Here is a 24,048-nt window from a genome sequence, read left to right as displayed (position 1 = left end):
ACAGTGGAAAAACGCACATGGATACCTTGGCACAGCAAATAAAAAATGGAGAAAAAAAGACCTGGAAGAGAAAGTGCTCAACTTTAATTGAAACATTCTTTCCAACATGATGAACATCGTCCAACCACTTCTTGTAGCCTGTCAATTTTACATGTACAAATGTGTTTTAAAAAGAATCCTCGATAAATTAGTGCTGTTTTGTCCTTTTATAGCACTAAATATTGACTGTGGTATTGGATTATTTATTAAAATTATGTCGAATGTAATAAGCACAAGGGTTGAAAAAGACATCTAGTGGCTTGGTACAAGAACACGAAACTTCAAAAAACCCTTTCAGGTTCAAGCGAAAATTTAAATATCTGAGTTAAGTTTTCAAATTGTGTGAGAATTATAATGCCAAGTGCCAATGATGCCTCAATTCAAATATTCTGTAAATGTAACAATTGTAAGTAGTGCCTGCCACTCGATAATGCTACAATATTCCATCTTATGCTGATCAACCACAGTATTGTTTCAATAGCAGAAGAGAGCCCATACATACAAACAAATGTGTCGCTGGCTATAAATCATATCTGGAAGTTCTGTTGGATGCACTGATTACAATGAAAATTTATTCTATACAGTATACAATGCAAATTTTAAACTGGAGACAAAGTTGTTTAATAGATTAGGAGTCTGACTGAAGCAGCTGCAGTCAAAAAAAAAAAAAAAAAAATCCTGGTGATTAACAGCCATTTTCCAGTAATCATAACCCTGGAAAGGGCTACTAAGCAGGGGGAGGGGGTTGCAGATGGGAATAATTCTCTAAGCCCATATGCCTTAGAGGGCTCCATCATCTTCATGCAGACTTATTATTATTATTATTATTTTTAAATTAAAGCTTTTAGAAGCGTCCTTGATTGCAGTGTTGGGAGCTGTCCATGCTGTTTTACCACAGGGAAGTCCACTCTGCAAGTATTCCTTGCGCTGAACACTCTTTTATCCAGGCATTAAAACAAGGTTAGAAAAGAGAGCTGAAATGCAAGGTGCACACCAGAGGGTCATTATTCAAAGGCAGGAGAACTATTTCAAGCAGACATAACTCCCCAGGCTGTATACACTGGGAAGGCTTTGTCAACATTACCTACTATCAAAATATGGTTTTTTCTTTAGAAAATACATGAATACAAAAACAACAAAAAGAGGGCAAGTAATTTCTTGCACCAGAAATACTCCAAGTTTTATCAAAATTTCCCAAATGGGTCTTTTATATGTCTAATGCCAAAGTCCTTGGTAAAAATTTTCATTTTCCGTGCCTTATATTTCTTCTCACATGAGTGAAAAATACCTAAATAATGTCTATTTGTGACAGATTGTGACTGTCATTTGTTCATTGCCTCAAAGTAGGTAAGTATATATAGAGAGTTAATAATCACACAAGCAAATAAGAATAGTAGAAATCAATTCACTTGTTTTTAATGATTCAAAGTACATTTTATCTTTATGAGCAAGCATTTATTCAGCAGGTTCTGTATGATACATACTATATGTAACCCTGCTTATGAAGTCACATGAGAATGACCACTGCCACTCATTCTTCTTAAAGAATTCTATTACAACAAACAACCAAATTGTAAAAAAAAAAAAAATAAACAAGTGTCAATAGACCGCTCAAAGTCCAGTACTGACAACAAACAGAAGATTTCAAAATTCATAGAGTACTTCTGTGAGTCAGTCATTTCCTGATTGAAATCCCATCAAAACTATTACTGTTGAGCAGTAGTCTATCCAAAGTCAAAACTTGGCAATAAATGCATTTTAAAAGTCAAGGATGAAATTATTTTTATTCCTATGGTCCTATTTTAAATTCTGAGAATAATGTCTGTGAAGTTTCTGTTTCTTTCTTTGTTTTTTTTTTTGGGGGGGGGGGAAGTTATGTTTTATTTAGTAATGATTAGAGCTGAAACAACATAGCATCCAGACAAGACATTTGACCTGACAGTAACCCAATTTTAATGGTCTAAAGATATTGCAGGAACAAAAAGTTAAAAAAAATATTCATTCAAGCATTGCTAAGTGGTCTTTATTAGTCGGAAATAAAATTGTTAAAATAGAGTAGTAGAACAGCCATTTAATAATTACTGGGCATCCAATATATGACTGCATAATGCTTTTCTATGCACTGAACCTACACAGATCCTTCTAGAGCTGGATATTAACACTCGTGTTTCACAGATGCTGGTCTGGGCTTTTCTGGAGGTTAGACAACCTATCTAAAACCACAGGCTAGTGAGAGGCCAGATGGATTTTGAACTCAGATGCTGCTCCTGTTCTACATCACCAAGCTCACAGTTTATAGGTGCACAAAATATGTAATGACATGGGTATGTAACTAAGAAGCAGCAAGTGGGTATGGCAAACGGTTCTTTAAAAGCTTTGTGTTTGCTTCAGTGATTTTCTTTCTTTCACATTCATCATCATCATCATTCCTCTCGTGCTCTGTGCCTCTCCTTTATTCTGCTGTCTCACCTCAACTTCCCACCCCATAGACATGTGCACACACGCACACACACACACACACACACACACACACACACACACACACACACACATGCACGCACGCACACACAACACAGACACATGCACGCACACGCAAGCGTGCACACACTAACCAAAGACTGCACAGAGTCACACAGAATTTGGTTCAGCTTATTCCACAAATGTAGCCTCTCCTGAGGGCTCAAGAAGCTGTTCATTGTTGTTGTGGATGTGCCATCCACTGACTTTAAACCCACAGTAGTTGTTGACAAAGACACTATCCCATAGTCCTTACTCTTTCAAGAATAGTTATGGAGCTCCTTTGTGACATGATACTGTCCTGTGTTGAACCACACCAGTCTCTAAAGTTTATACCTAAAACAATTCTACAGTCACACGTGGGTAGTCAAATCAGGTTCATAGTTCACATGATTTCAGAATACCAAATGATGGCCTTCCTTCCTTCCTTCCTTCCTTTCTTCCTTCCTTCCTTTCTTTCTGCCTTCCTTTCTTTCTTTTTGATAAGAAGGAAGATCAGACAGGATCCAAAAATGAAAATAGTAAAAGAAGAGAGAAAAGAAAAAAGTGAAAGGGTCAAATTAGGAATCCTTAAGACTTTCTTTTGAGTTATTAAATGAAAGAAAAGAAGGAGCTGGCCCACTCTCATTCCAGTCAGATCAAGAGACATTGCCAATCTTTTTGGACAAATGAGTCATAAGGAACCAGAACCAGGAACTGAGAAACTCACTCAGGCCCTTGTATATATATTCACATTACTGTGGAAATTGTTTTTAGTTTATGTAAAGGGAGAAAAGTTCATGTGTGAGAGAAAAATGTAGGTAAAATTCTTTCCTTAAGCACTAACCTATACAAACTTTAAATGGACTTTCAATAAATCCAATAAGTCAAATTATGCAATTTGCTTTTTCAGGCAACCAGATTTTCTGCTTTTGCTTAGTGAAGATAATTCAGATGGAATTAGGTCTGGTCTTACACATTTTGACTTACTAATGGTTAACAAACATAAATTCTGAGCCCTTGATCACAGAAACATTTACTAAAAGGCCAGCAACTTAGTTAGTCTCCTCAAGTGTGGGTGGGAATCAGGCACACTTTGAAGAAGTTATTGGTAAGCATAGTTTGAAGTGTCTAAAATGCTTGAGCAGATTACCTACTAGTAGGAACTCTAGGAGAGTCAGACATTAAAATCTAGAATAGTTGTATAATATTTAAATAGCAAGATAGTGTATTTTCTATTTAAAGTCCCCATACTTGAAACTTGACAGTGGGTAGAACAATGTTTACCAGGGGTGGTGATTTAAACTTTCTTATCATTCTATACTATCCTAAAAAAAAAAAAACAAAACAAAACAAAAAAAAAAAAAAACAAAGAAATCTCATACTATTTTTAAATTAAAGCAAAATCAAAGGTTTACACAATTTTCAATTGGGTATCATTTTACTCCAGTCTATATTCATTATCTATGCATCAAAGTTCAACATTTCTTCTCTTTTGCTAGAGGGCTTGGCCCACAGATATTCTCATGAGATTCCTTTTATGTGTTCTGAAAAGATCTGTTACACTAATCTTTTAAAACTTTGTTAGAAAAACGCTAAGTATTGATAGTGACAGGGAAAAAAAGCTGTTCTTGACACTTAAATAAAATTATAATAATCCAATTTATCTATTTTAAAGGAACATGAATTTATACTTACTTGTTGGAGTGTTCAGCCAATGTTATTTAGATAACTAACAATTGGTTTAGTTTGTTACTAAGATTTATACCCTGTTAGAACATTGTGAAAGCAATGATTTAGTTTAAAAATAAAAGTGGAGGAAATATTTATTATGTAGTAACACTTTCTCCTGAAGGATCCCATTTAATGTATTTCCAAATGTGAAGGCTACTTTTAGAAAGGTGTGCTGGTTACAGTCAGGCTCCACCTCTCACAAATGAGAATTCACTACTCAGGCAGTTAGAAATTATTTTTAATAGGATTTAAAGAAAAGAAGCCCACTGGTAAGCATTCAAAGTGTAACTGGCAATTAAGAGCTACTTTTAAACATTTGTTACTTTATGTGCCAAAGAGAAGTAGACATTTCAGGCCAGGTTCAAGTGCAAGGATTGTAAATGCAGATATTTAGAAATCAACTTACTTAGCATGATACTAGTCAAATTACTCATCCATATTTTCCCTTTTTGTACGCTCTATTTTGATCTAATAATTATTAAGCGTGTGAGTGTTTATCAATACAAATCACAGCAGCACCACACATTGTGATGGAAAATTGAAAAAAAAAAAGGCTTTTATGTTTGAGGTTAATTTGCATCATGAAATGATCTGGCCTATCAGCAATATGAGGCTTGTGCTTTACTGAAAAGAAACATTGTATTTTTCTTTGTACAACAACAAAACACCCCACAGGTATATCTGATCAGGCCTTCATGTACTATGTAGCCTAGGGGGTGGGGAGGCAGTCCCAGGTTCTAACTCACACCTATTGTTTTATATATTCTCAACTGCTATATGGGAATAAAAAAGAACCATACTGAATACACTTCCCAGTTCACATCCTAGTGATTTAAGAGGCAGAGTTTTCAAGGTGAAGAAGGGAAACATTGGGCCTTTCCCTTCCCCAAGCCGCTGCTCAGGAAGGAGGCCCTCTGCTGCTCAGCCTAAGCTGGAGGAAGAGGACATTACTTAGGGCTGAAATCACTCTGAGACAGAGGAGGGAAGTTTATGATGTGGCGCTGTGCACTGTATCTGGTCTGCAGCCAGCAAGTTTTCATTTTGTAGCCTGGCTGCCAGTACCTGCCCTGCATATACATGAATAAAAATATACCAGCTCTACCACAGGAACTGTGTGGATGTTAAAAAGAATTAAAAGAGTTTATTTCTCTTTCTTTATCCTGAGTGTAATTACTGTTTTTAAAAAGAAAGAGCTGAAACTATAGTAACTGGAGATTTCCCCCTTTCTTTTTCCTTCTTAAACTCCTCAAACTACCTTCCCACAAAGCCATTTAAGTCAAATTGTACATTTACAGACTCAGACTCACCTACACGATGGATATAACTTAAAACATCTGCTTAGACACATATGTTTTGTTCTGATATAAAAAGTGTGACAATTTAAAAACATATAGGGCCATTATATTCTTAAAATATGTGTTCTTCTATGTGTGTTCATTCCTTAAAGAGATCTTTGACTGCAATTAGGTAGTCGGTCCTATAAAGCCTTCCTTGTATGACCATGATTTCTAAAAATAAAATGTTCCAGTGACTACTTCAGCTAAATAACCACACCTTCAATATTACTATAAAGAAATCCCAATCCTTCATGTTGCATTAAAAAAGTAACATCTGGTTTTGAGAATAGTTTGTTATATACCTTATGCAAGGTCAACAATTAATTAAGAGCTATGAAATGAAAGTCAACTGTAATACCCTACTAGGCAAATTTCCTTATCTTTTCCTACTTACTTATATTAACAAATCTATTGTTTAATTTCATAAAAACTAAGCACATTTAAGCTAAAGGTGCCAATATTTAGGGGTTTGGGAAATAGAGGCATTCTCTTGTTACCATTTTTAACTTGTTGAAAATACTACAGGTATTTTTTTAAAATGTAGTTTCAGGCTGGTTTCTTTTAAGCACTTCCCATCCTCTAACAAAGGACCATGTCTAACACTTTAAATTCAGCATGCTACCAACCACAGTATTCTTAAACAACATGCAGCTGCATCTTCATATGTATGTTATCTATCACTAGGTGCAGAAGACAATCAGTGATGCTCAGGATGCAATTTGGGGAAAGCAGGTTCCCACTAGGGACTGTTTCAAAGATCGCTTCCTCCAGTCACTAAAAACAAGTTGAGGGGACTTTATTTAAATCATCACTTGAGGACTTGCACTGCCATTCAATAAGCAGGGTGAACATCACTGCTTCATTCATTTCAAATTTTATGCATTAAGAATTAATAAAGTCTCTCAAATGTATACATTATTAAAGAGTACTGATTCCTACAGATTTTTTTGTAATAAGTTTACTGCATGTATTACTTGTCATATCTCTTATTTCCTGTACTATGCCCTCAGAAAATTATCTTCATGTGTATTCTTAATTTTGTTTACAGTGGTTGTATTTTAAAAATAAGTACTGAGGTTGGATTTCTGGAATAGAACAGCAATGTATAGCAGATATATTATAGTGATAGCAAATGTCACTTTTTTGACAATGAATTTAAACTACGGATTTATATAACAGGTAACATATATTCCTTTCTTAATATGAATATGCCTTTTTTGTGCAGCGAGAGCAAGGGAATGTAGAATAATATTGCATTATATTGTTTTTTCAACATTCTTTTATTTTACTATAGTATTTTTGTCATAAACACGATTTTTCTTAGCAGACAAACATAGGCACAGTGGTGCTGTCTATATACTCTCACAGTGGGTCTAGGGACTATATATCTCTAGAGCCCTTTATTTTCATGTGTTAGTACTACATACATGTGATGGTTATCACAATTATTTGAGTGTACTTTAGAGTTGTGGGCATAACCACTGAAAATGTTAATTTTTTTATTTCATAGCGCTCTTTTAGCACTGAACATTAAGCCGCCAACAGGAGCTGTTTTTCAGGGGGAAGAAAACTTGATGTTTTTCTTTGCTCACTAACTAGAATAGATCATTACAAATCATTCTATTTCTCATGCACCATTCTCTTACATACCACATATTCAGTTCTCCAAGGGAAGCAGTGCGGCTCCTGTGGGAAAGGCCCACCCCTTCCTAGATGTTTGCTTCTCTAAATGAAAGGAACACACCCCCTTACATTCTTTGAAATTTGTCCAACAAGCATGGAATTGTAATAACACTGTATCACTGACTAACTTAGAACAAAATAATCAATAGTCAAAAGTTGCTAATATTCTCTGTAATTTTTAAGCAGAATTAACTTCCCTTCCCCACTGTGTGTGTGTGTGTGTGTGTGTGTGTGTAAAACAAAAATTAACTAAGCTCGTATCTAGCATTTGCACTTGGGTCCTCAGAACACTGCATTGATGAAAGTCATGAATGTAGTGTGCACACATGCACTGTGAAAACTCAGGAGGTGGCCCATAGAGGTGACAAGCTTCTGAACTTCATTTAGAACTATCAGGGGAATGCTCCCTTTCATAACCACATTAAAGAAAAAACTCACAGATTCCAGTGTCAATTTTCTTAAGTAGAATCTGAGCAAAAATGTCACCAGTCTTTGCGATGACTGTAAGGACAGAAAACCTGCATTGAAGCTGATGTCCACTAACGCCTATCTCATGAAAATACTCTGTGAGTCATGATAAATTATGTTCTAGTAAGCCTCCCTTCCATTACACAGAGTATACACTCCCTAATCAAGTTTTTCTTTTGTTATTTTATGAAAGACAGCAATCCAATTTGTGGAAACTTATGCACTTATCATTACTCTTTATTTTTTTTTAACAGCATTCACAGAGAAATTTGCATGCAGTGAATAATACACGGAGTTAACAAAAGTTGGTATCTCTTGAGGGAGTTTTTGTTTAAATGAAGTGATGAATTCTTTTACCATCTTTTTTATCAGCTGTTTGATGATGAACTCAGCTATATAATTTCCAGGTCTCCAAAGTGGAAGATCTACTATTTTTTTCTCATGTGCAATAATAGTGAATATAAGGAATTGTAACTGAAGGAATAAACTTATTAGACTTAGCAGAATGTTGCTAAGGTCGAAGTAAACCTACGTGGCTTAAGTCCACAGATGAAACATCTCATTCAAAAGAGTATCCTATCTTACTATAGTAATGAACAGAAAATTAAACACATAAATATTAATTTTATGTATCACAGAAGATGTAGGCAATGAAAATGCAATGTTTACACTTATGGATGACTCATTAGTGTTTTATTGTGTGAGACACTAGGAGGCATCAGTAGGGTAAAAAAGGACTTCAATTTTAGAAGAAACAAGAAATTACTAAAGTGTTGGATGTGTGTGAAGTTTGAGTTTTAAAAATGCTACAGGTAAAACAAGACTATGTGCTATGAAAATCTCAAATCATTCTATTTTGTCATAAAGAATGATGTTTATATAACATTCATAAAATAGACATACATACATTTATACTATTTCACCAATAAACACCTATCAAGATATATTTTGGATGTACTGGTTCATAACTATGTAACTTCTCATTTTGATGAAGAATATACTTGGTAACAGAACAACATATTGGATAATAACAATTATAATACATTTTCTGATCAATTATTCAGTACCTTGAGGATGTTTTATTTCTAGCCCGTTTTGCTTCACATTCTACACAACACTTCTGAAATAGCCTAATGCTGTATGGTAACCACTTCACACAAACAAGGCAACTTGATGCCTGTTCATAGAGAATTGATGGAACTTAAATTTCAAACAACGGAAAAGCACGTAAAGGCACATACTTTCTTTTGCTGTACTATTGAAAGCCTATTATTTGAAAACCGAGTTTTCCCCTATTTGAATTGCTCTTTATAATGACGAAGCAACAGGGTTGTGGCATACTTATCCAGCAATCATTTGAAATCAGAGTGTCTTGCCGTTTCTCAGCAATCGGCTTTTATCTTTGCCCTATCAGACTAGCACATGAACTGTGTAATCTGCCTTTTGTAAGGTGTACAGTGTTGTTGCTTTGGTTTTGTGACTTGCCTCTGTAATCTGATTTGATTTCTTAAACGTGACAGATCTCAGTGAAGAGTCAAGCTTTACTGAATGCAGGAATAGCCATGAGCCATGAGCACTGGGTTTAACCCAGTGCTGAGGAGAGGGCACAGTCAGCGCTTCTTCCCATGTGGCATATTCCCTAAGCATTAGAGGCAAAAGCCTTTGATTTGGTCCATACCATCACGATAAATGTGTAAAAGAAATACACATGCTTTTCTAAGCTCACACATTCATTTGGGAGACATTTTCTTAGAAGATGCTATTTTAAAAAGTTTAAAATTAATTAGTAATCCTTTTGCACTCCACTTTGAAAGCCTTAACTGCACATTAAATTTCTCCACGTTGCTTTCAATCATGCCCTGAAAACCTTGGTTCTTTGTTCAATAACTACTTTTTTGTTATGTAGTACAGTTAATTACTTTAAAGATATTTCCCCATTGTTGTTTCTGAGATTTCATAGGCTAAAATATATTACAAAGAGTTGGGAAATAAAACCACAAAATATATAACAATAAACAAAAGAAAGTTTTAAAATGTAATGCTTAACATTTACCAAAGAATTATTTAGTATAGTTATCTACTAAAGAAATTTAAATACGATGAATAATTTATTGGAAAGACATAATTGTATGCCGTTCAGCTTATTCATTGAGTAAGGTGAAGGCCAAGGGAAAATTAAAAGATATTTGAAAGCTATAGAGTATACTTTTTTTCAGGATTCAATTTTCAGGAATCCTTAGTTACTTTCCTATTGGAATGAATAAATTACCCCAAATTTTGAAAAATAAACCTGTTTATAAAGAAAAAATAAGGCAAGTTACAGCAAGTCTTTGTGACTGAAGTTTCCTTATCTCTGCCCGGGAAAGTTAATGTCCATGCTTACATACTTTAAAAATATGGTTAGCTTTGAAATAAAGGAAAGTTGATTCTTATTATGATATGATCATTTGTTTCTTCAGCAAATGTAAAACACATTAATATGAAATAAATGGCACACCTTAATGTTATCCTCTGATACATTTACATGTACAACAACCCAGACGTAAATAGTACACTTAATGAATGAACTAAAATACTGTTTTTAATAAGGAATATGAGAACTACATAACACATTCCAAAGCTATGTAAATCATATTAATAGGAATTTTTCTTCTTTTTTTTTTTTAATAAAGTTTAGCACAGTCTAAAGTAAAGATAACTGCCAACTATTGGCCCTTTAACTTGACTTGGGAACCAAATTTTAAACAAAAATTATGTGTAAAGTATGTTTTGATGAATACTTTTAGAATCAAGATTGGAATCTGATTGATGATTAACTATATTATCCTTCAAACAGTACAAAAACTCAGTGACTTAAGGAATTTTTCCCTCTTTAGATAGCACATAAAGACATCTCATTTTACCTAACATGCACTTGCTTTAGGACTACTTCTAAACTTAATAATTAATTTTATGCTTATACGAGATGATAATAATGTGGTTTGTTGCCTAAATTTTCTATAATTGAATCAATAGCTGTATAAAACTCCACTTGTGCCATACTGATACATACTGAACTGTTTTTAAGACTAGCCCAAACTGCCATTATTTTAAAAATTCAATGAGATATTTTTGCTATAAACTGAAAATTGCTGAACCACTGAAGGCTAAAATTGGTATGGCTACAAGGTTAAGCTGTGCTCACAGGTGGTCACATTTCGTGTCCCAGCAAGTCTCTAGGGAGGGGAATTATTAAGCCCCATATAAACATCTTTACTGTGCAACCACAATTCCATTGCAAGGCGCCAGTGACAGGGAGCCTGGTCACTCTTGTGGACAGGCATGGGAAGGCACCTGGAGTTTTCATCACAGCACTTAGAAAACATACGCAGTCACTAGGTATTTCATAAGAGAGCTACTGTTAGAGTTACTATTGGGTTAACAATAGTAAAATGCACTTCGTGTCAAAGCAATTCTCCACTGAGGACCCTTTAAGGAGTCGGCAGAGACCTGATTATACTTCCAGTGTCAGCATTTACATAGAAAGTCTTTTCTATAAAAGACATCCATTTCAAAAATGTGAGGAAAAGTCTTTTCACAAAGAATAACTATAGCATCTAGAATAGCACAAAATGGTTCCGATATAAATTTTCCCTTAAGAATTAGTGGCCTTGCTCTGGGAAGGAAATAACATTAGCACTGGACTCAAACACTTGCATAATACATAATAATACAATAAACAATGTGCCCCGTCTCTGTAGACTTCCTTTACAGCTAACTTTGTCACTTAGTTTGGTAACTTTCAACCCAAGTCCAAACAGAAGGCCGGCTAAGGGACTTAGTCTTGTTTGTTTTTAAATAGCTTAATATTTCCCTTGATCTAAACAACAGTGCATATGCTGAAATTCATGCATAGACTACCATGGCCAGGGCACTGTTTCTGGTCCCCACCAATTAAGCTCTCTCAAGCCAGCCCTTTGGTGGCTGAAGAGGATGCACAAAGGTGGCCCAAGGCAGAAGCCCTGCTGTGACTTAAAGTCATCCCAAGAACTAGTGGCTCAGAATCCAAGCCCAGGGCAAACCAATCTTGGGGGCGACTACAGTAACATCTTTTCATAGTGAACTAATTGCTAAATTTTAAGACATCTACTTCAAGGTCACAGAACAGTCTGGGAAATTCTCAAATCCTCCAGGTTCCACGTTCTCCACTCTATCAAGCATGCTAATGACGTGAACTAACTTCATGAAACTTTAAACAAACTGATGTGACAGGAACGAGTCAGATGTGATTGCAGTAACGGATGGCAAGCAGATCCTACTATCTAAAAAGTTACTTTCAGCCACACACAAGGAAATCATGGAATCTAAAGAAAAGAACGCACAACAAGCCTCAACTTAAGCCTTCCAAAAAGCAGTTGGGATAGACCTTCTGCCTGGAAGAGACTGAAATAGATTTCACAGACAATACCCAGGCTATTTCTATTCTTTTCGAGAAATGACAGAGGTACTTACATGAAGGAAGACTCGACCAGATTAGTCCTTGGTATATTTTCCTTTCTTAAAAGAGGAAGAGAGAGAGAGAGAAATAACAGTAATCTTTACTTCATCCAGCCTTGAAGCGCTTCTCCACCTGATTCAAAGCTGCAGGCACGGCGACCCACACAGAACCTTCAAAGTCAATCCAATAGCAGCCCGAAGATGTCTGGGTGTACGCGTGTGCTCAAGTGTCTGTGACTGCGAGCCGAGCGAGCAGAGAGCTGGAGACGAAGAGTGCGTGTGTGCGCGCGAGAGGGGGGGCGAGGGGGAGGCGCGCACGGGATCGCGCATTCGCGCGCGCTGCGAAGCCGCTGGAAGAGGAGGAGAAAGAGGAGGAGGAAGGTGGAGGAAGCGAAGGAGGAGGAGGAAGAGGAGGAGGAAGAGCAGGAGGAGGAGAAGGAGGAGGAGGAGAAGGAGGAGGGGAAAGTGGCTCTCTGTGGTCGGTGGGATTAAAAGTAGCCAGACTCGTCCAGAAAGCTGCGTCCAGGAAGGAAGTGACAGAAGACGAATGGGAAAAGGAGAGCAGCACACAGCTTTAGAAACGTCGCGTAAAAGAGCGGGGGGTGGGGGGGAATGTAAGGATACTGGGAGGGGACGCGGGGGTGGCAAGCAACATCGAGCACACCGGGTTGGGGTTCTAAGCAGCACGTACGCACCCGTGCGCACCCCTCTGCCCATTTCATTTTTATTCTTGCCTTTGCCTGCGCTGCCTTTTCCTTTCCGTTTCTCTATCCCTATGAGCCCAAACCGTTGCCTCTCCTCCCGAGCTGGGGAAATCATCAGTTTCACTCTTGCAAAAGGGGGGCGGGACTAGACCTCGCAGCATTTTAATAAAACAAACATACTGCTGCTCCCTCCTCACCCCTCCAGTCTCAACTAGATTGATAAATTACTCCACTACACTACTTTAATTATGTATATGGTATGCAGAATAAATCACTGAACATCAGTACCTCAATCAAGCACTTTTAAATGATAATTGCATCTTGGTGAATCAATCTTTCCATTCCTGACATTTTGCTAATTTTAGTTTTACGGTGGGGTAATGGCACATGCCATACGCAAACCTAATGACAATTCTTTATTGCCTGAAAGGGAAACAACACGGGGAGCGGCGGCTCCCTGCCTCTCTCCCCGCGGCTGCGGAGGGCGCTCGGAGGGGACGCTCGGTTGCCGCGCGCTTGCTCCCCCGGGAGGCTGCGAGGCAGCCAGCAGGAAAGTCCTTCTGAAGTTGGGATCTTCCCTCTGACCAATAGGAGCGCGACCCTAAGAGCTGCTCTAGCGACTCCCCCAACCCCCACCCCCACCCCTTTGGATTCGCGGTAGCCACTTCATTCTTGCTCGGGTCCGCGCGCGCCTCTGCTACTCACGCGTAAAAGCCACGATCCAGGATGTCTGCAAGCCTCGATCCCAGCGTGCGCTTCCTGCCCGCCCAGACTGTACAAAGCGTTTGGCCTTGAGACCTGGAGAGCCAGGCTAGAAAGTGAGCTGAAAGGATTCTCAGATGCTAGTAATAAAACAATTACAAGCATTTGAAATCTCGACTTTATCGCGGGGCCATGAACTTTCGAATCAATATGGAAATATTTACCAAGGGGACAGCTTCCTCTGAGAATCCCCTCTCCTTCCCTCCAGCGTCTCCTCCACACCTTACTGAACCTTATCCAGATCATTAGCATGTAAACCAAACCAACTTCCCAAATGCATTAGGCTACCCTGGCTGATAACGGATGACTTCACTAATCTGAAGAGTTTCAGCTGCACAGGAAGCAGCAACAGAGACCGATAAGGATACTTATGTTAAGGTTTAAGTCTGCTGAATACTTTTCCACAACAAAAACAGGTTAACAAACAACTGGGACTTAGGGAAGAAGGTTGCAGGTATTGGGTCAGTTACCCAGTCAGCTACACCACACCCAAAAAGTTCAAGATAAAATAAATCACCTGGTACACAAATAACACACACACACACACACACACACACACACACACACACACACACGCAAAAACAAACAAAAACCAACCAAGATTGCAGGCCAGGGGTACTGTAGGTTTTTAAAACATTCAAAATCGATTAATTGCTTTGATATTATGACTGGAGGAAGAGAAAGCTCACAGAGGACCATAACACCAAAGGTACAACACAGTAGCACAGTGAAATATCTAGTTAACTAAAGGTATCCCCTCAAAAAACAACAACCCTCCCCCCCCCAAAAAAAAATCCCAAACTCCTCTTTTCAGCACCATGTGTTTAACCCAATGACTGGTTGCATTTCCTGGTAAGTTCTTCAGTAGGCCTGCAGAGCACTATTTTAATGCAGGGGACAATGTGGTTCAAAAAACCTCCTGTCTTTTTGTGCAGACTGTTTGAAGTTAGTAGCTTTTCTAGAAGAGTGGGCCTCAACATTTAAGCACCCACCAAAGGCTTCACTTGAAAGCAGGAGCTGACTTTATAGTCAAGCTAAACTACATCTGAACAGTCTTCAAGTGTCTGGCCCCTTACCATTGTGAGGATTAATTAGTAGAGCTACTTTTATTACAGGAAAGCATGACAAACTGTGGGTTTTTTGTTTGTTTCTTCTGTTTTTGCTAATTAGTATCTATACTATACTGTTTGCCTTTATATAGAAAGTGTGTGACTACAATGAGTTTATGTAAACAGTATGGCAAAAGCCTTTTTTGCAGGTACACCCTCTGATGCTTAGAGATGCCGAACACTAAGGCACCTCTAGATTTGGTGATATAAATGAAATGGAGGTTGTTTTTGAGGTTTACAAAGATCCTCACTGAGCAAACCATATGACTGACAGACCAGGGGAATTTTCTGCCAAAATGCTTTAAATTAATGTAAAGAACTTCAATGGCTTAAATTATACGACAAAGTAGATATAGCCAATACATGAATATCAACCATGCTATTGTAGTTAATTATAGAAGGTATTTATTTCTATTTACCACAATGTACTTCAGTTTTAGAATTATTTTCCCTCAAAAGGAAACTTATTGTACTTATTATGTCAAAGAGTTATTTAGTAATAAGCTTTGTAACAAAATATTTATCAACAATAATGTAAACATTCAAAAGTATGGTAAGCCAAAGAGGATGATTTGAAAGTTTGGATCTGGAATATATTAGAGATGGTCTGTTTAAAAATGTAAGATTTACACCCTCAGAGATTTAGTTTCTTAATTATGTGTGACCTAAGTTAACATTAGAATTAGTTTCCTTCATATAAGCTGAAGTGGAAGGGAGGTACTTACATGGATATGACCAGTAGACAGTTACCTGAGCTTTAAAATTATTTAGTAGTAATCCATGAGGTGGTTGATCCAGAGAATGTTTTGTATTTGGCTTTAAACAACCCCAGACTTGCATTGTTTATTTACTTAAATTTACTCAAACGGGTGATGCCTGCTTTGTAATGGTACTTGGTGAGGATCAGATATGTGTGTGTGTGTGTGTGTGTGTGTGTGTATGTGTGTGTGTGTATGTGTGTGTGTGTGTGTGTGTGTGTGTGTGTGTGTGTAGGAAGTAGCTGAGTGTAGGTGTTGAGAGACTTCGAATTCTCTATCCAGTTTCAAGATTTGTGCTTGGGGAAGTGACTCAATGGCAGAGCACTAACATCACTGGCATGAACCGGGCCTTTGCTTATGGTTTGATATAAACACAAAAAACACCTTACTAATTGATAAACCCTTCCTAGACCTCACTTTGTTAGGTTACATGAGCTCTCCAATTTAGTTCTGTACTTGAAAAAAAATAATCATTATATCCTTTATTTCAGTGAGCATGTAGGAATTTGTCTATTTAATTAAAGGCAACTTTCCTTTAAGAAAAAAGGATCTGGGATTGGTGTGCTATTAACCCCCTCCCCTTTCTCTATCTCTGTGTGATTACTAATATTCCTTTCATTAATTACTATTAGTGCTTTATATTAAATATAAATACACATTAGCAACCCCTCCAAGGATTTATTTAACAATCCATTGAAACAACTAAAGTTACAAAGAGCATGGCGAATGTCTCAGCTCTACACAAAGCTAACATTCCCGTCTCTGTTTTGTGCCATGTTACTGCACCGTCTTTTTCTTCTGCTTCCCACATTAAAGCAGCACTCTACCAGAGCCCTGTGCACTGGGTCTGCCTGCTTTTAAGCCTGGCCCACGCTGGGTGTAGCTCTTGAAGTGAGCTTTAAAAAATTATTTTAAAGTGAGCTGGGGCGGTTGCCACAGCAACCTACCCTGAGATGAAGAAAGGATATAGATTAATCTACCCCTTAAGATTATTCAAGTGTATAGTATTTGTTCTTCAGCCAGAATACTTTCAACACAAATATAACTGAACATGAAAGTTTCAGAAAATCGGAGAAACATGGTAAGATTTAAATTCTACAACAGGAAACATATTTTACCCTCTTTGTAGCTGTCTTGTGATGATGTACATAACTGCCTAGGAAAGAGATTATTTGTAGTAGACACTTGTGAAGGTGAAGGTGGGCCTCGGAAGGTGATGAAGACTTCTGCAGTGTGCCACAGCACTGCTTATATTATGAAGAGGAGAATGTATGGTTGGTATCACTGTCACCCATGTCAACATTTTAAATACTTTAAAGAAACAGGTGCTTTCACTTCTATGATGACACTGTGGTAAATGATGAATGTGGGTACTTACCACCTACACTTCTTTACTGCCACAGCCATTTGCCTTCCATGCTTCACTTCATCTCTTCAGAGGTTACTTCACAGTTTCCAGCTCTTTTTGTTGGCACCTTAAAAATGTGTAAGTACATAAAAATGTTATTTTCTCTAAAGCTGACCTTACAGTAGATTCAGATAGGTATGGTTTAGAAACTTCTAAAGTAATGGTATTTATTACTCTAAACTCAAAGTGGCTAGATAAGAATTTAAATGATCAAACTGGATGGTGTCCATAATTTTTAAAAATGAATGATGGCACATTTCTAAATTTCACAAATTCACAAATTCCCTAGGTACAGCTTTCTCCCAAGCATGTGGACTGAGTGTGCTAAAGGAACTGTGATATACAAAGGGTTTGGTTTATCAGGTAAAGCTTTCATGGTATGCTTCGTCTCATAAACACTGAGCCTACTCTTCTCTTCACTCTTGTACTGTTGATTTTTTATATCTGATAAAAATCACAAGGGAAAAAATGTAAAGTAAAAACTATTATTTCTCATGCTAACAAAATTTGTCAAACGTGGAAATATTTGTAATATTATCTAAGTTGATGGGCATTGCTTAAAGCCTACTTAAAACACTTTTGGAATAATGATGTGGGTTCATTACTGTGTATGAATTCTATTAGTAACAATACCTTATTCACCCATAGCTGTGTTGAGCATAGACAAGTACTCCTGTGCTCTGATCCCTGACTCAGACTAGCTTCATATGACTTTGGGAATCTTTCCTTGGCTTCAGAATGGGACCAGTCCCCCAAAAGGACCAACTATAACACAACAGATCACAAGAGCCAATATCCCTTTTCCTGGTTGTCTTAGTCGGACTTTCCATAGTGAGGAGTCATCTAGAACACCTCTTCATCTGCACTGCCATTCATATGATTTCTTTTTATTATTGTGTTGGAAGTCAGAGAAATGAAGAATTTGGTCAGGATTTTTTTTTTTTTTTTTAAGGATTATGCTCATCAAATTTGCATCTTTCAAGCCCAGGCCCACCATGCCTAAGTCTCAACTTGTCCTAGTTCTCAGACCCACCAATCCTTTTTCTCTTACTTCTGCTTGGCTTTAATGTATATTAAATGACAATCATGATACAGACATCTCCCAGGGCCTCTTCACCCCACTGTTCATGAAACAAAGTCTGGAAGACACACTTAAAAAAAACCATAACGCTCCTCTACAAACTGATACATTTCTTCTATCAGTATGTCCAAATAAGGCTTCATTGGTAATTTGCTTGTAAGTGTGTGGCTGATCCGAAAGCATCCAGGGAGACAGCTAAATTTAATGGGACTTAACATTTACATTCCCCATTGTTAAATGCTTATTGAAATACTGGTTCTACTCCATTTCTTGACATATCACAAGAGACCTGAAATTTAAGGGGTAAGATAGTCACACTTCCCCTTTTAACCGTTTCTTCTAGAGGGCTGTGCTCTTTCATTTTACAAGATCATGACCAAGGGATGCGATGCAAGTTTGGGGTTAAAAATTTCGCCAGGCATTTTGGTACCCACTTCTTTGTTTAGGAGGCAGAGGGCTGGGATTCAGTCCGCAAGGCCCCTTAGAGAGCAGACGAGGGACGCCTTTGGTTTCAGCAGCTCTCTCCTGAGTTATTGATTGCAGGGAGCAGCAGTCCCTCCGGCTGGTTTGTGTTGAAAGCAGACCCGCTGGCTGGGCAGACTGGAGAGGCGCAAGAGCCACAACGCCACCCAATTACTGCTGGTCCTCCCCTCCCACACGGCTTTCCCCTCCTATTTGCTCTTTCTCCACGGGTCGCTACTTCCTCCCACCCACTTTTCTCGTGGCTGATGGAGCTGAGGGGGTGGGGACTCTTTGCCCCACCGAGTTTCTAGAGCTGCCAGGCTGCAAGTGTGTGTGTGTGTGTGGGGGGGGGTGAGGGGTGAGTGTGCCACGTGAGTACGCCACAGGCTGGGCGTAGGAGGCCTGGCCCTCCGACGGACCTACTGGGCCTGGGTGCGCAAAGGATTGGGCGTGCTGTCTGAGCCCGGGACAGGAAGGGGTGTGCCGGCCTGCGTTCGGCTGGAGAGGAGATGTTTTGGCTTGGAGGAAAGAGACAGGGGCTTGCTGATAAAGATGGAGCGTGAAGGGCTCCGGGGAATGGAGGAGGGCGCAAAGGCAGTGGGTGTGCTTTGGAAACGTGCGGTGGCGGCGCTGGTGGAGTTTATCTGCTGCTCTGGTTGTTAGGATCCCAAGAATATTTCTTCCGAGGAGCTGGAGATGAGCTCTGTGAGGTCTCCACAATCACCAGGGGTGGGGGTGGGGGGTCAGCAAAAGAAACCCACCACCCACATACAGCACACAAAGTGCTGGCACAAGGTCAGCGTTTCTGGTTACTTGATGCGCTCCAAGCATTTTGCAATCTGGGAGAGAAATAGCAGCTTTGGGCAGATCCAGCCACCCTGTTCTATAGCGTCCCAGATTTTTAACAAATTTAATAGACCAATAACAGGAAAGGACCAGGGCCCAGAATTGGATTTAAACCCTAAGTACTCAGGATCTTCATAAGTATTTTAAAAAACTAACAGCCAACCACTAACCCTAGCATCTAAGCGGCCTTTGTGGATATTTACAAGTCTTGAGGTAGTTAAGGTCACTAAGTAGAAAGAACTGGGATGCTAAGGGAAATGAACAGCAAAAGCAAGTAAGAAAACTTCCTTTTCTCCTGCACAACTTTCGTTTGTTATCACTTGGAAACAGTGTTGGGATATTCTGCAAAAATAATCATGGGGAAAACGAGGCTCGTGTGACGGTATTTGCCTATCTAGGGTGCTGTACCAAGGACAGTAAGTGTGGTAGGAAGAACACATCGAAGGCTGTAGAGAGCACAGGGGTTCTAGACCTCTTAAGTCTAAAAGTGTATGTCCCCTTTTTGAGGACTGCACTGAATAGATTAGCTGCTAGACACATGTGGCTTTTCAAGTGAACTAAAACTAAACACTGTCCATATTTTAACTGCCCAATAGGTCCATGTGGGCAGTGGAATCTTTGGGGTAGGGAGATGTGGAATATGTCCACCACCACATGGAGTCATATTGGAGAGTACTGTAGTAAAGTTTTAAACTAAAATACTGGCTTTAAAAAATGTTTTATATGCTCAGTGGTGGTGGTACATGCATTTAATCCCAGCACTCAGGAGGCAGAGGCAGGCGGATCTCTTAGCTCAAGACCAACCTGGTCTACAGAAAGAGTTCCAGGACAGCCAGTGCTACACAGAGAAACCCTGGCCCCTGATAACAAAAAACAAAACAATATGCTTTATGTTTGATACCAGTTTGATTTTAAGACAGTCTACATTTCCATTACATGGCAGTAGTACGCAATGTCTTTAAGTCTGAATTTTGGTGTCTTTTTGTGCTGACAAAGGTTCTGGGAAACACCTTGTATGTGCATCTTTTTGTTGTTTTTAAATAAAGACAGCAAGTTAAGAACAGACATGCTAACTAAGTGATACACAGCTGTAAATTTGGAAAGAAGCTTAAGTCCTCTGATAGGGCCTAGGATCCTCTCTGCTGGCTGGGACACTATGGCTGGCTTGGTCCGGGCAAACTGACTAGAGTGGAAGGTGTCGACAGATTTTAGGCAGAATCATCCTTTTAGGAGAGAGAATGCTTCTAAGTATTCACCCTAGAGAAAATTTCACTTAATAAAGAGTGAGCTGCATGAGGAATAAGACTGTCTCAAAAACTTAAACTGTATGACTGACAGTACTAGACAGCCAGAATGTGTTTTCAAGGGGGTATAGCTCAGTGGTAGAGCATTTGACTGCAGAAGGTGTTTTCAAAGAGAGCAACTGGTATGTAATGCTCTGTTTACTTGAACTTAAAACTTATACAGAACTAGCATTATACTTTTAGAACAAGAGGTAAGAAACAATACTAAGATCAAAGATGAAGATGTGATCTTAGGTGAGACTTGCTAACAAAGTATAATCTTCCTCAGATTCGATAAGATATCAAATTCACTGATTTCACAGGAGTAGGATTTGCTCAGAAATGCTAAGAACATAAACAGAATGAAATTTTAAGTACTACTATGGAAGATGCATAACTAAGCAACATGTGCTGTGAAATTTTAGACGCAGCATAAACGTGCTTCCATAAGTAGTCAGGTGATTTATTTTGCTGTACTTGTTCTCTACATTTTTTTGTTGTTAGTTGAGATTAATGTTATTAATTCTGCCCATTTGTGGTAATGAATCCTTAATGAAAATGGATTCTGTTTACGTCGGCATAATCACGAATGGGAAATAATAATTTTAAATTAATAATTATTTTGAATGTTGGATTGACCAATACTTGAGTCATCACATTTCTCTTATCTATTTGCCATTTAATGGTAAATTGTCCATTTACCATTTGTTCTTCTTTGAAAGGATTGTTCTCACACTACCTTAATCCATGACCCTATTAAAAAAAGTTTCTTTGTTCTTTGTGACATAAAGGAGAAGGCCTCAGCCTCCCTGTAGCTCACAAATGAAGACTGATGGGAACTGAAGAGAGTATTGACAAAGCCACCAGACAGTTTCACAGGGGAATTGATCACTTACATGTTGAGTTCTCCATGACTCACTTTCCTCACCTATAAAATGTTGAATATAATGTGATATCCCTGATTGCTGTTGGGAATGAAGGAGCTAGTCAACATGCAACAGGAACGAGAAAACAAACTGTATAATTTGTGCGAACAATTTCTACTTCCACAGGACCAAGTTCCCTATTCACTCTCACAGTGGCTATCATAGAGAAAGACGCACGTTATCAGAGACATGAGGATTGATTCAGGATGGTAGCAGGTCTTGAATTTTACCTCTGAAGTAGTGGAAATCTCTTTAGACATAAAATCCTGTTTTACTGAGCGGGGTGACTTTTTCCACAGGTGTGTAGTCTCGAGTCTACTTTTAGTTCTCATGTCAGCTGCTTTCTGCTTGGTAGCTGTCTGGTTGCTGAAAAGGCACTGTACACTCCAAGTCCGTCCTCTTTTCACCCCAGTTGACCTTTGGAATGCAGTTGTCGGCCAAGAAGACATTGATATCCCTAGCCTCCTGCTGGCAGAATTCTTTAGGGCAGTGCCTTCCCAGATTGTCTCCTGATGTCATTCCGAATGTCTGATGGCCATCTATGGCAACTGGGCTGGGCACAGGCCTCCTGGGAAGGGGGAAATCATGGAATACCTAATGGAGCCTTCTGTTCAAGAGGGCCCTAGAGGCCATGTTCTGCTGCATGTGTGGTAGATATCACTGCTGCATTATTTTTGGTTATAGAATATGTAAAACAGAAGCCATAGTCACTTTGGATTTTTAGTAAAGTCTGGAATGGAATATATATATATATTTTGATTGGTACAAGTATACATTACAGAAAAACAAACAGACTCAGGACATTAAAGACTTTGTATGTGGTGTTCATGGTAACATTACTTATGGAAATCACCCAAGTAAGACAAAGATATCTAGAAAAGAGGAGTAGGAATGATAAAATATAACGTGCTTTGTCTGCCTTCTTGTGCAGTTTTCAAAGATTGTTATTCTATTTAAAGGAGAGCTTAGATTTCTTTTAAATGTTTTATTTATAGCCTAAAAATTTAAGCTAGAAATATGCAAAAACATATTGTTCTACTATGTGATAATTCTGTGTAAATTTAAAATAAATACAACATAATCATGCTAATATTTTAACTTTCTAAAAAGAAAGAAAATTAATTTTTATTGTTTGGGATCAAAGTTTCCTAAGTTATTTTGGAATAGAGTGAGAATGGAAACTAAATGCAAACAAAAGAAAGAAAACCAAACTTAAGTCAGTGATTGAAAGCTGTATGCTTGTTGACTTATTCATGGAGTTAAAGACCCAAACCAACAGGTTTGATTGCTTATTACTTTGATAAATGTATATTTGAATCTTTCAAATCAATTGTATTTATAATGTAAGGGTAATATTTGTGATACATATGCGAAAATTCAATATTCCTAGAATGTATATAAAAAATAAAGAACATTTAAGATACTTGACATTTCATGGCCACTTGCTATTTTTAAGATTGTAATAATTATTCCTTTTATCCTAGCAACAACCTCTTAAAAGGCTTTTATTATTATCTTCGTTTTATAGATTTTAAGAACAAAAGGTTAGAGAGATGACATTGACTGCCCAGATAGCCCATAAATGTCAAAGGACAGGCAAACAGACTTAAACTCTGTTCTTCGATATTATACCTCTGTAAGGTCTGACTCGGCAGGAAGAGCTGTAGTCATACTTATGTCTGCTTGCAGATTGCTTACTTCACAGAGGCTATGCCAGGGCACAAGCCACTCACAGATGATGCCTTTGCTTAATGCTATTACATGTCCCCTTGGAAATGTGCTTCATAATCCTAACAAACAAGCATGTCAGTGCTGGAGAAACTTTACTGTTAAGTTTGAACATATTTGTTTTGTTTTGTTTTTCTTTTGTTAAAAGTAAATCCAAAGAAACTCCACAACTAATCTGGATTCACAGGGGCTCATAGAAACTGTACTGACAACCAGGGAGCTTTCATGGGACTGACTCTGCACATGTGTTACAGTTGTGTTATGTGTCTCTGTTGCCTACTTTTGGGACCCTTTCCTCCTACCTTATTGCTTCATTCTGCCCTGGTAGGAGAGGGGGAGCCTAGTCTTGCTGCAACTTGGTACGCCATGGCTAGTTGATATCCATGGGAGGCTTGCTGGATGGGGGAAGGAAAGAGGAGGTTCTGGGCAGACTGGAAAGAGGGGGGGGGGCGGGAGGGGAAACTGTGGTCAAGATATAAAAGTAAATAAATAAATTAATTAAAAAAGTAAATCCAAACCACATGTAGTAAACAAGGTGGAAACTAAGATTTGATTATTAAGCCTCAAACATTTACTATTTGTATAATAAGCACAATTTTTAAGGACAAAGGTTTATTTTAGATGCCACAAGGCTGAAAACTCTTGAAGGTTGGTGCAGCTAGTTAATAGTTGTCTGATATGGAAGATGCACTATAAGCTGAGGAAGGTAAGCAGACAGTAGATTAGAATGCTGGGTCCCGAGAATGTG

General features: G+C 38.3%; 1 protein-coding gene across 9 annotated transcripts in view; it reads right to left on the bottom strand.

Annotated features, from left to right (window-relative positions):
* Mef2c (myocyte enhancer factor 2C) overlaps positions 1-24,048 on the bottom strand; it is a 164,088-nt gene that overhangs the window by 130,403 nt on the left and 9,637 nt on the right. For 5 of the 9 annotated variants that reach the window (XM_051182808.1, XM_051182799.1, XM_051182810.1 and 2 more), the window contains exon 2: positions 16,945-17,041. The gene's annotated coding sequence lies outside the window, so the exon portion shown is untranslated. Of the gene's footprint in view, positions 1-12,248; positions 12,533-16,944; positions 17,042-24,048 lie in introns of those variants that run through there. The other 4 variants (XM_051182801.1, XM_051182803.1, XM_051182800.1 and 1 more) reach the window with 2 other exon arrangements.

The sequence above is a fragment of the Phodopus roborovskii genome, unplaced genomic scaffold (genome assembly GCF_943737965.1).
Source record: "Phodopus roborovskii unplaced genomic scaffold, PHOROB, whole genome shotgun sequence".
Classification (NCBI taxonomy): Eukaryota; Metazoa; Chordata; class Mammalia; order Rodentia; family Cricetidae; genus Phodopus; species Phodopus roborovskii.
This window is presented reverse-complemented; position numbering and strand designations above follow the sequence as displayed.